Genomic DNA, 12,090 nt, shown 5'->3' on the forward strand with positions numbered 1-12,090 from the left:
TTTTAAAATAATTTAATAAAACCATTATTTTGGCTCTTCTTCTCTCTGAGAATTAGTATACTAATTCTCTCTCTCTCTCTCTCTCTATATATATATATATATATATATATTTATTTTTTTTTTTTTTTTTTTGAGATGGAGTCTCACTCTGTCGCCCAGGTTGGAGTGCAATGGCGTGATCTCGGCTCACTGCAACCTCCGCCTCCCACATTCATGCAATTCTCCTCTCTCAGCCTCTGAAGTAGCTGGGATTACAGGCACATGCTGCCATGCTCGGCTAATTTTGTGTATTTTTAGTAGAGACGGGGTTTCATCATGTTCCCCAGGCTGGTCTCAAACTCTTGACCTCAGGTGACCCACCAGCCTCCGCCTCCCAAAGTGCTAGGATTACAGGTGTGAGCCACTGTGCCTGGCCTCAAATTATACTTTAAACATTATTTATTTGTAAATGGTAATATAGGATGTATTCAACATAGTCCTTTATTTGACTGAAAAATAATTTTTCCTTTAATATTTGTGTGTGTGTGTGTGTGTGTGAGAGACAGAGAGAGAAAGGTAGAAAGAGACAAAGTATGTGTAGAAACATGTAAGACTGGTAGATTTCTGTTTATTGGATTTTTTCATTTATTTTAATTCTGGGAATCTTATTTCTAAATGCTGACTTTAGATAAAGGCTGACATTATCCTCATTTTACCAAAAAGAAGACTAGGTGTAAGAAAGTAGGAGTAGCTTGCCCAAAATTACATAACAAGAACTAGGAAGACTTTAAGCCAGGTTTCAAAATTCCTTGTTCGGTGCTCTTTCTTTTACAGATGGATGCTACTAACTTCTGCTTACAAATATATCCTAGAATTTAACTGCTTTCACATTCTTACTTTTCTATTCTTTTAACTAATAGTATCAATTATTTATATTATAATGGTATCATTGGAACAGGTAGACATCTATTAAGCTAAGGACTAAAATGGCCAATTTTTGTTTGAAAATAATAGCAGAGACCGGGTGCAGTGGCTCACACCTATAATCCCAGCATTTGGGAGTCTGAGGTGGGTGGATCATGATGTCAAGAGATCGAGACCATCCTGGCCAATGGTGAAACCCCATCTCTACTAAAAATACAAAACTTAGCTGGGCATGCGCCTATAGTCCCAGTTACTCGGGAGGCTGAGGCAGGAGAATCGCTTGAACCCGGGTGACGGAGGTTGCAGTGAGCCAAGATCGCACCACTGCACTCCAGCCTGGCAACAGAGGGTGACTACGTCTCAAAAAAAAAAAAAAAAGAAAGAAAATAATAGAAGAGTTTTAGACTATATCTGCAATTTAAATTATTTAAATAGAGTCACTATTTGAGGGAGTTAGTGAAACATATTTATCTGAAAAGTGGCTAATGAATAATTTTTTTGTTTATCTCAGTCTCTTATTTTTCATTCGTTTTTTTGTTTGTTTGTTTGTTTGTTTGTTTTGAGATGAAGTCTCACTCTGTCACGCAGGCTGGGGTGCAGTGGTGTGATATGGGCTCACTGCAAACTCCGCCTTCAGGGTTCAAGTGATCTTCCTGCCTCAGCCTCTCAAGTAACTGGGATTACAGGTGTGCACCACTATGCCTGGGTAATTTTTGTCTTTTTAGTAGAGATGGGGTTTCACCATGTTGGCCAGACTGATATTGGACTCCTGACCTCAGGTGATCCACCCGCCTTGGCCCCCCAAAGTGCTGAGATTATAGGGGTGAGCCACTGTGCCCGGCCTCATTCTTATTCTAGGACATTTGAATTATTCCAGCATACTGTTTGAAGTAGAACAGCTACAATGAAAATATTTTTTAAAATAAAAATAGATTTTAAAATTATGAAGATAATGTAACACACATGGAAAATCCAATCAATATAAAAATTTTTCTTTTTTACCTTAACAATTTCACTCAAACTGCCACCTCAACTAACTTTTTCCCTTCTACCTTCCCCAATTTACCATTTTGATTGCTATCTTTCCAGTCCTTACAAAATGATTTAGACAGTTAGGAGTTTGCTACATATTTGACCCAAACATATGAAAGAAAAACAGCAAACAAATATGAGAACAATGTATTTCTCATCCTAATAGACTCTTACCAAATAAACGATAAACTGATGACATGAACAAACTAAACTAACCATTGAAGACGGCATACCTACCATTACTTCTACTTGTTCGTGCTCTGTTCTCTCATTTTTCTTCATTTTCCTTCCTAGTACCATTAATAACCTGGCCTACTACATATTGCTATTGCTTGTTGATTGTCTTTTTTCCTGTTACTAGATGGTAAGCTCCATCAGAACAGGAACTTTGAGAGATTTTTATTTTCTTGAACAGTGCCTGGAATATATTGATGTATTATAAATGTTTGTTAAATGAATACGTAAACTAGAAATTGGATGCTTTGGGAATATAATTTTATGGTTAATTGAATAAAACTATGTTTGTCGAAAAGATTTTTAAAACGTCTGTAGTTAGCATAGCAATATTTCAATAGTGAGTTTCATAGTCTTTTTTAGGTTCATAATTTTGAATGTCATTTCTCATTATATAAGGTAATATATAAGTATGGGAATTAGAGTAAAATTCATACTGACTTCATGACTGACCCTGTTTTGAATAAATCTTCAATCTGAATGTAGTTGCTTATAATTGGCCAATTTCCCTGAAAAACAAGCCAGTAAGTAAAATATATATATATTGATTAATTGAGAACTGCAGTTAATTGGGTTTTTACTAAAATTTATTATACTGGCACAGAGTAGGCACTCAATAAGTATTTGTCAAATATGTGAAGTCTAATTAGTTAGAATTTTTTAGTTTCTAAAATAAAACAAAAAATTTTCAATTAAATATGTGATATGCAATAGTATTAGAATCTACAAAGCAGACAAGCTTTTTCAAAAGTATCTCAACTTCTTCTCATTCTCTTCTTTTTCTATCTTTTTGTTCACCTAAACCTATGAAGTTGGGACAAGTAAGTTGGAAATCTCTAGGTGATGTGTGAGCGGAGAGCCTCAGTAACTTAAACAGTGTCGGAAGCTCAAATAGGCTGAGCAGAGCATCTGAATGGGAAGGGTCAGATGTTTAACAGCAACAGGATATTGGTTACACGTAGGATGGTTGATCAAAAAGTAAACATATTAAAAATAACAGGAGACAGATGTTTCATTGTCAGACAAGTTGTTACACATATTAAGAGAGAGAAACTATGGCTGGGCCAGGTGGCTCACGCCTGTAATCCCAGCACTTTGGGAGGCCAAGGGTGGGGGGGTGGATCACAAGGTCAGGAGTTCAAGACCAGCCTAGCCAAGATGGCGAAACCCCGTCTCTACTAAAAATACAAAAAATTAGCCAGGCTTGATAGTGGATGCCTGTAGTCCCAGCTACTCAGGAGGCTGAGGCAGAGAATTGCTTGAACCTGGGAGGCGGAGGTTGCAGTGAGCCAAGATGGTGCCACTGCACTCCAGCCTGGGCAACAGAGCGAGACTCCGTCTCAAAAAAAAACAAAAACAAAAACAAAAACAAAAACAAAGAGAGAGAGAGAAACTACACTGGACCCTGTGGTACTGGTTTGGAAATGGAGGAAGCAGTGTTTCATAGATATAGACACATATGGAAATAAATATCAAATATAATATGTGGATGGAGAGATAGATAAATGGATTTTTATATACATATATCGCCTTGGTTCTGGATCCTGAGAACAACAACAGCCCCAAAACAATGGGCACACCTACATCCCAGATTTTGGTTTCTCAATAACGTTCTCATCTAAAATAAATTAAGACTCCTTAGAGAAATAGCTGATTCCAGGGCTGGGGCTTAAAAAATACAAAATAAGCCTGGAATATATCACTGTGCTGAAATATGGAAGTATTAAAACAATGCCAGGGACATGTCAAAGAAAGAGGTCAGACAGAAGAGGATCATACTGACCGTATCTGAGACCATTTGAAAATTAAAGTTAATAATAATAGTAACAAGGCCGGGCGCGGTGGCTCAAGCCTGTAATCCCAGCACTTTGGGAGGCCAAAACGGGCGGATCACGAGGTCAGGAGATCGAGACCATCCTGGCTAACACGGTGAAACCCCGTCTCTACTAAAAAATACAAAAAACTAGCCGGGCGAGGTGGCGGGCGCCTGTAGTCCCAGCTACTCGGGAGGCTGAGGCGGGAGAATGGCGTGAACCTGGGAGGCGGAGCTTGCAGTGAGCTGAGATCCGGCCACTGCAGTCCAGCCTGGGAGACAGAGCAAGACTCCGTCTCAAAAAAAAAAAAAAAAAAAAAAAAATAGTAACAGCAAGTTATAATCTATTGGGTAAAAGGAATATCCATGAGTCCACTCTGACACATATATGTAGAGAAAGTTACTCTACTTCCCTGCAATATACTTATAAAAAGGGAGAAAAGAGCGATTATACAGTGATCACCTTAATCATGAGATCAATATTCACATCATGAGTAATGTGCCATCTGATAGGTTGCTATGAAATGAACATAGCATCGCTTTTGTGATTTTTCTGCCAAAGAGAGGAAACATGAATTTAATAATGAGAAAACAAAACAGAAACGTAAATAAGGAGTATCTTACAAAACAAACTAACTCGCAATCTTCAAAACTGTCAAATTCATGAAAGTCATGGTAAAACTAAGGAAATCTTTCAGATTGAAAGACGGAAAATGCATAATAATTAAATTTAATGCTTGATTCTGGACTGGATCCTTTTGCTATAAAAGACATTATTAAGATAAGTGGCAAAATTTGAAGGGGATCTGAGGATTATAGTGATGTATCCGTATTAACTTTCTGATTTCGGTGGTTGTATTTCAGTTATAAAGGAAAATATACTTGTTTGTAGAAAAAAATTGTTAACGTATTTGGGAATAATAAGTATCATATCATGTTGACAAATTACTCTCAAATAATTCTGAAAAAATGTTATTTGTCATTGCAACAGTTTTGTGATTTAACATTGTTTTAAAATAAGAAAATAATAAAATTGTATTCAAATTCAACATCTTCCATGAAATGTTGTCATAATTCTGGAACAGTTTTCAGGTTTAGAGAAAAGTCTTTTATATGCTATAAAGTTTTATAATACAGTTTGCTGTGGTATGAATGTTTATGTTCCCCCCCAAATTCATATGTTACAGTCTTCACCTTAGATGTGATGGTTAAGAGGTGAGGCCTTTGGGAGGTGATTAGGTCATAAGGGTGGAGCCTTAATGAATGGGCTTAGTGGCATAAAGAGAGAGATCCGAGCCCCTTCTGCCATGTGACATTAAAGTGAGAAGGAAGCTATCTCTGTGAGGAAATCCAAGAGGAAGGACCCTTGCTAGACACTGAATGTGCAGGCACTTGATCTTGGACTTCGCTGCCTCCAGAACTTTGAAAAATACGTTTCTCTTGTTTATAAGTCACCCATTTGATGACATTTTGTTATAGCAGCCAAAATAGATTAAGACACATTTTGAGGTGTAGAAAGCAGAGGGCTCTCCCCATCTCCACTCTTTAAAACTACAGCATTATAATAATGAAAGAAAAAAGGCAGTATACTTTATGACAGTTCCAATGAAAACAATTATGATCTCTTAGACATTTGGTACTGATAGTGATAGTAATGGTTTTCCTGTTCCTTTCCTTCTTTTTTTTGAAACAGTCTCACAGAGTGCAGTGGCATGATCACGGCTCACTGCAGCCTCAACCTCCCTGGGCTCAGGTGATCCTCCCACCTTAGCCTTCTGAGTAGCTAGGACGACAGGTGCTTGCCACCACACCTGGCTAATTTTTGTAGTTTTTGTAGACACAGGGTTTTGCCATGTTGCTGGGATACAGTCATTCACCACTGTGCCCAGTTGGTTTTCTGTTTTCTTTTGTTTCATATTAAAGGCCTTTTAATATACTTCCTTTAGTATGAAGAAGCTAAATAGCTACAGTAGGTATTAAAATAGCAACAAATATTATCTAAACAAAAAATGATACTTCCCTAGAGAAAGAAAATTTAGTAGAAATAATATGTGGACAGGTACCATTTTTATATTACTTACATTGCTATAATACAACTATTTTAAAAGAGCACAGCAAATAATAGATTACATTGTTTCCTAGCTATGTAAACTTACAGTGAATTCCAACAAGAGCAGGCTGTGCAGGCCATACATGAGGAATGTGCTAGAATGGTACTGAAGACATCGCTGTATCTATTCATGTTATCAATATCTAGGTGTGTGTATTAGTCCGGTTTCATGGCTGCTGATAGACATACCTGAGATTGGACAATTTACAAAAGAAAGAGGTTTAACTGGACTCACAGTTCCACGTGGCTGGGGAGGCCTCACAATCATGGCAGAAGGCAAGGAGGAGCAAGTCACATCTTACGTGGATGGCGACAGGCAAAGAGAGAGCTTGTGCAGAGAAACTCCCGTTTTTAAAACCATCAGATCTTGAGAGACTCATTCACTATCACGAGAATAGCATGGGAAATACCCGCCCCCATGATTCAATCATCTCCCACCGGGTCCCTCCCACAACACGTGGGAATTATGGAAGCTATGAGATGAGATTTGGGTGGAGACACAGAGCCAAACCATAACAGTATATAACAAACGCAGGTAAAATTAGACCATCAAGTAAATGTATGGTCTAGGGTTGAATATACTATCAAAGATTTATTTGCCCAAAAGTATAATGATATGTTTGAGAAAATACAATAGTTTTCTTTAAAACAAAATACAAAAGTACATAATTTCAGAAATTATGATATTAGAATATCCAGTTTGTCGATTTGGAATTTAAATATTAAAAATTTAGATTAGACTGTAAACTCATAAAGTGGAATAAACAAATATTCTATTTGGTTTTGATCTGTTTTTCAGTTGATCAGTCAAATAATAATTTATATCATATCAAACACTTCAAATATCTGGAAGGTTGTCATTATTACTCCTAATACCAGCAAGGAATCCCAGAAGCTGAATGTCTTTCCCTAAAGGCAAATGTTTAAAGGAGACTATCTTTTGAATACATGATGGTGCATGTTTTGGGGGAATATTCTTTATTCTATTGTGAGATTGAGTTGTGGTCTAAGGGATTTGGAGTGTCACTAGAGAGAAGACAAGGAGGGTGGGGCCCTTCATAGAAAAGAGTTTACCCCTTGACTATACATCTGCCAGCCAGCAGGTACTTCCTCCTGATCTGGCATGGTGGTGTGCTGATAGAAACTAAAAAATGACAATAAGGCTTCTTGGACTTCACAGACTCCCTCCCTCCCTTCCTCCCTCCCTCCTTTGGATTTCATAGCCTGCCTGCCTGCCTGCCTTCCTTCCTTCCTCCCTCCCTCCTTGCTTCTTTCTTTATTATTATTATTATTATTTTTTAGATGGAGTTTTGCTCTTGCTGCCCAGGCCGGAGTGCAGTGGCGCGATCTCAGCTCACCACAACCTCCGCCTCCTGGGTTCAAGCGATTGTCCTGCCTCAGACTCCCCGAGTAGCTGGGATTACAGGCATGTGCCACCACACCCGGATAATTTTGTATTTTTAGTAGAGACAGGGTTCCTCCATGTTGATCAGGTTGGTCTCAAATTCCCGACCTCAGGTGATCCGCCCGCCTCGGCGTCCCAAAGTGCTGGGATTACAGGCATGAGCCACCATGCCTGGCTTTTTCCCTCCCCTCCCCCACTCCCCTCCCCTTTCCCTCCCCTCCCCTCCCCCGCCCCTCCCCTCCCCCCTCCCCTCCCTCCCTCTCTCCCTTTCTTTTTCTTTTTCTTTCCTTCCTTCATTCCTTCCTTCTTTCCTTTCTTTCCTCCTTCCTTCCTTCTTCTTCCTTTCTCCTTCCTTCCTTCCTCCCTCCCCCCCCCCCCCCCTTCCCCCCTCCCCCCCCCCCTCTCTTTTCTTTCTTTCAATAACAGAGTGTAGTAGGTTCAAAATCCAACTTTCTTGCTTTGTAGCTTTGGAAACTTAGACATACTAATTTATTTGTGCCTCTTTCTCTTCATATATAAAATGGGTGTAGTAATAATACCCAAATTATTATGAGCATTAAATGAGACAATGCATGTTAATTGCTTAAATTTGTACCTGAGAGATAGGAAACACTAATTGCTAGCCATGGTCATAATTATTGGAGATAAGGAACAAAGATGAAAATACAAGCAAAAATAGAAGCCACACTAAGAAATCTGTGACTTCTTAGAACACATTGTGATGATTCTCTGAATACATATATTTACTGGTATATACCCAACACAATATTAGAATATTAGGGCACACAAGTTCTCTTTAAAAATAGATTTAAGAATAAATATACCTTTAAGATTTAAAGATACATATATGTATGAAGATACAGATACATATATATATATATCTTCATACATGGGGGTGATAACTGTATTTGTCACGGCAATGAAATAAAGATTTCATTATAAAAATTATTTAGCTATTTGCCTGGCACTACTAATAAGCGCTCAAAACACTAGTTTGCTACTATTGCTAATTATCATTATCATTATTATATATGTGAGAGATACATATAAGGGCATAATTATAATTCTGTACTATGATAAGAACAGAAGAATTAACATTTCAAGTCTTTTAAAGAATGAATACAGTTTTTCCAGATGGAGAGGAGGGAAAGAGCATTCATGGATCCCCCATGTGTTTTACCTAAACTTGACTTGTTTTCAAAAAGTCGCTGAGACCACAATTATTTTACCGAGAAACTGCTTTTGAATTGACCATGTCCGCACAAACTAATCATTCAACAGATAATTGAGCACCAAATCTATGAAATATGCAGAGAAAGTGTAGACAGGCTCTCAGCTGGTTTTCCTATTCCACATTCTCTCTTCTTTAGCATACTTTTCATGAGGTTGACACAGTAATCTCCCTAAAGTGCAGTTTTCATCATGCTGTAACTGCTGGAGGACATATAGTGGTTTTTGAATGCTTGCTGTATCAAGCCCAAACGACTCTATCTAGCTTCAAGGATCCTCGACAGTCTTGCAATTCACAGTATGGCCTCAGCACCAACATCACCTGGGAACTTGTTAGAAATAAATAATCTCACACCTCAATCTGGACCTATTAAATTAGGTTCTTCATTTTAACAAGATCCCCAGGTATGCATATTCGAGTTTAAGAAACATTTCTTTACAATATCCTTTAATCTAAACCAAACAAAATCACTAACCCATACACAACCCAGTCTTATCAAGAAGAATTAAATCTTTTCATTAATTTCTCTGCATCCAAAGCAATCCCTTTGCTCATGCTCTTAACTCCACTGGAAATACCTTATTTACTTCACATCTACTATCTAACTCTCATCCATTCTTGAAGACCAGTGAAGTCTTACATCTTCCATGAAACTAAGACCATTTCAAAGTACGCTAATCTGTTGAATACTTCTTGCACTTAGGACAACACCAATTCTATTCTTCTTTTATCATTCATTCATTCATTCATTCATTATTCATTGAATATGCATTTTCTTAATGCTCTTTATTATTTACCTGACATTGTTGCATTGGCCACAATAAAACAAGAATGCAAGACTTCCCCTACTCTGTCAGTTCCCAATGAGAGCTATCATGGTTCAGTAGAGATGTCTTAAGTTCCACAGGCAAGAGGTACAAGTGGGTAGATGTGAGGGTGCAGGACCATATTGCATAAAGCCACATAATTTTTGCTTTTTTGTTAAAACTACTTAATGGAAATAATACTGTTAAAATATATTAAAACCTTTTGTAGTTTGAAACAGATGAACTACTTTAACTCTTAGGGACATGACAAAGAGATGTTGTGTTTTCATTGTTCCATGTTAATTTTCCCTCCTATAGATAGTTGTGATGTTTTTTATAGGCCAGCAATATGTCTTTCTCCATTCATTCAACAAATAACAGAATTTTAAAATAGCTCCTATTTGTCCTTTTTCTGACTCCTTAAATTTTAGACAGATAGGCACTAAATAAATACTTGTTGATTGAAGACACTCTTTGATCTCAAGTTGGGGACCAGGTTTACACATGTGCAACAACCATTGCAGAAATGCAGTCGCCCTTTCATCCTACTGTTATTCATGACATAAGGAAATGTTCATGAAGTTGTAGTGACACTTTGGTTTACTAGGAGTGTCTTTTGGATCAAAAAGTTCCTCCAGGGTGCCATGGAAATTTCTGTTTCTCTGTAGCTAATGTTTGCTATCACCAGAGACTGTGTTGGAGTACAGCCAACCAAATGGAATTGGCTAGTAAAAGCTTTTGTGGGTGAGCATTTGGAAACAAGCTTCATGACCATTTGCTAGCAAAACCTCAGCAGGAGGAATTTTAACCAACCTAAGTTAATGTAAAGGTTTGATTTGAAAGGGTCTGGAGGGGCAGGGGAAATAAAATGCTTAATGAAGTATGTAACATCCCATATTCTTTAATAGTAAAAATAAAAGCGTTAAAGCAAACTAAATATGGCCTGAGAGGGACCCTGTACTTCTATATTTGAGTCCTTGTGGATGAACTGTAACCTAGATTAATAGTCAGATAAAATTGAAAACCTAACTTAGGAGTATGAGCCTGTAACAATAACTGAGCCTTGGCCAATCACAGTGGCCAAATTTCAGCCACTCACAGACTGCTAAGTGTTCAAACTGTGTTCAAATAAGGTAAACACCAACCTGTAACCAATCCAGCTGTTTCTGTACCTCACTGTCCATTTCTGTACCTGATTTCCGTTTTTTGTCTATAACTCTTCTTCCATCACGTGGCTACGCTGCAGTCTCTGTGAATCTGCTGTGAATCTGGGGCTGCCTGATTCACGAATCGTTCATTGCTCAATTAAACTACTTTAAAGTTAATTCAGCTGAAGTTTTTATTTTGTCAAAAGTTAGCTTTTCTTGTTGCAAAACTACTCATCAGCTCTTTAGGTAGAAACAGATGCTTAGGCAGATAGCCAGTCTTTGAAAAGGCGGAAACTCCAAGCAGCTGCACTGGAGTACATACAGTAAGGTTCAATACTACGCAAGACCGTCAGTGAGTCCCTTGGTTCCTTCAGTGTGATTCAGGAGTGGGGTCACACAAGGAAACTTCAAAACCAAACTAAGTAAAAACACAATTTCCAAGGAACATAAACTATAACTTTATGCGATCTAATGTTACATGAAAAATGCATATTACTTTGATTCAAAAAGCAGCAATTACTTTATATTTATAACCTTCAAATTGGTTACAACATTCCTCTATCTTATTCAGCATTCTTGCTGAAGATGAGCTTTCCCACGTGAAGTGCAATTTTGTCTTCAACTTTTAATTCCTCTGGATACAGAAGAAAAGCTCTGGGCCCTTAATTGAGCAATTATTATTTCTTAAGTGAACACAGAGTTTGAGGATGGTGCCAAAATCTTCCTTTCATCCAGAGAACAAGTCTAACATAAGCAGCAGCATAAGTGTTGTCTGGCGGCACCCCAGTTTTAGGTACAAGAGCCAAGTCAAGACTGAAAGGGGAACTCATTCCTCACCTCTACTCACTCCCTGGCATCTCCTGAGGTTCTTGAATGAATGCCAACTAGGGCCGATTTGTATGTCTCCTTAGAGGTTTTAGATAACTTCACTAAGACTTATTTGTTTTTCTCATTTAGTCTGTTTCTCCAGAGTAGGATTTGCAAACTTGCTGCTGAATATGCTGTTTGCAGTTCATTGCTAGGTTTCCATACTGACATAAAGCATTGGTATTTGAAAAATTCATTAAGAAGTGGCTCACCTTAATTCCTAGATCTAAATCTGTGGTGTGGTTCTATCACCTTTTCTACAATGTTGTCTCAGAATTTAAGAAAGGAAAATCAAGAGTTCATATGCTAACATTTCATGGAGTATGCCTACACAAAGGATTGCTGCTTCATGGCTTGTGCCATTGTTTAAGCTATTCTAATTGTTTTCAAGTTTTAAATACAGATCTGGAATTCAATTCTCAGGAACTCCTATCATTTGTCTTAGTTTTCTAAGACGTTTACTGTCTCTATTACATAAAAAGACCTTCAAATATTTGAAGATAGGTTCCATGCTTCCTTTATATGTATATATACTTTTAAT

Source organism: Theropithecus gelada, chromosome 1 (assembly GCF_003255815.1).
Source record: "Theropithecus gelada isolate Dixy chromosome 1, Tgel_1.0, whole genome shotgun sequence".
In the NCBI taxonomy this organism is placed as follows: domain Eukaryota; kingdom Metazoa; phylum Chordata; class Mammalia; order Primates; family Cercopithecidae; genus Theropithecus; species Theropithecus gelada.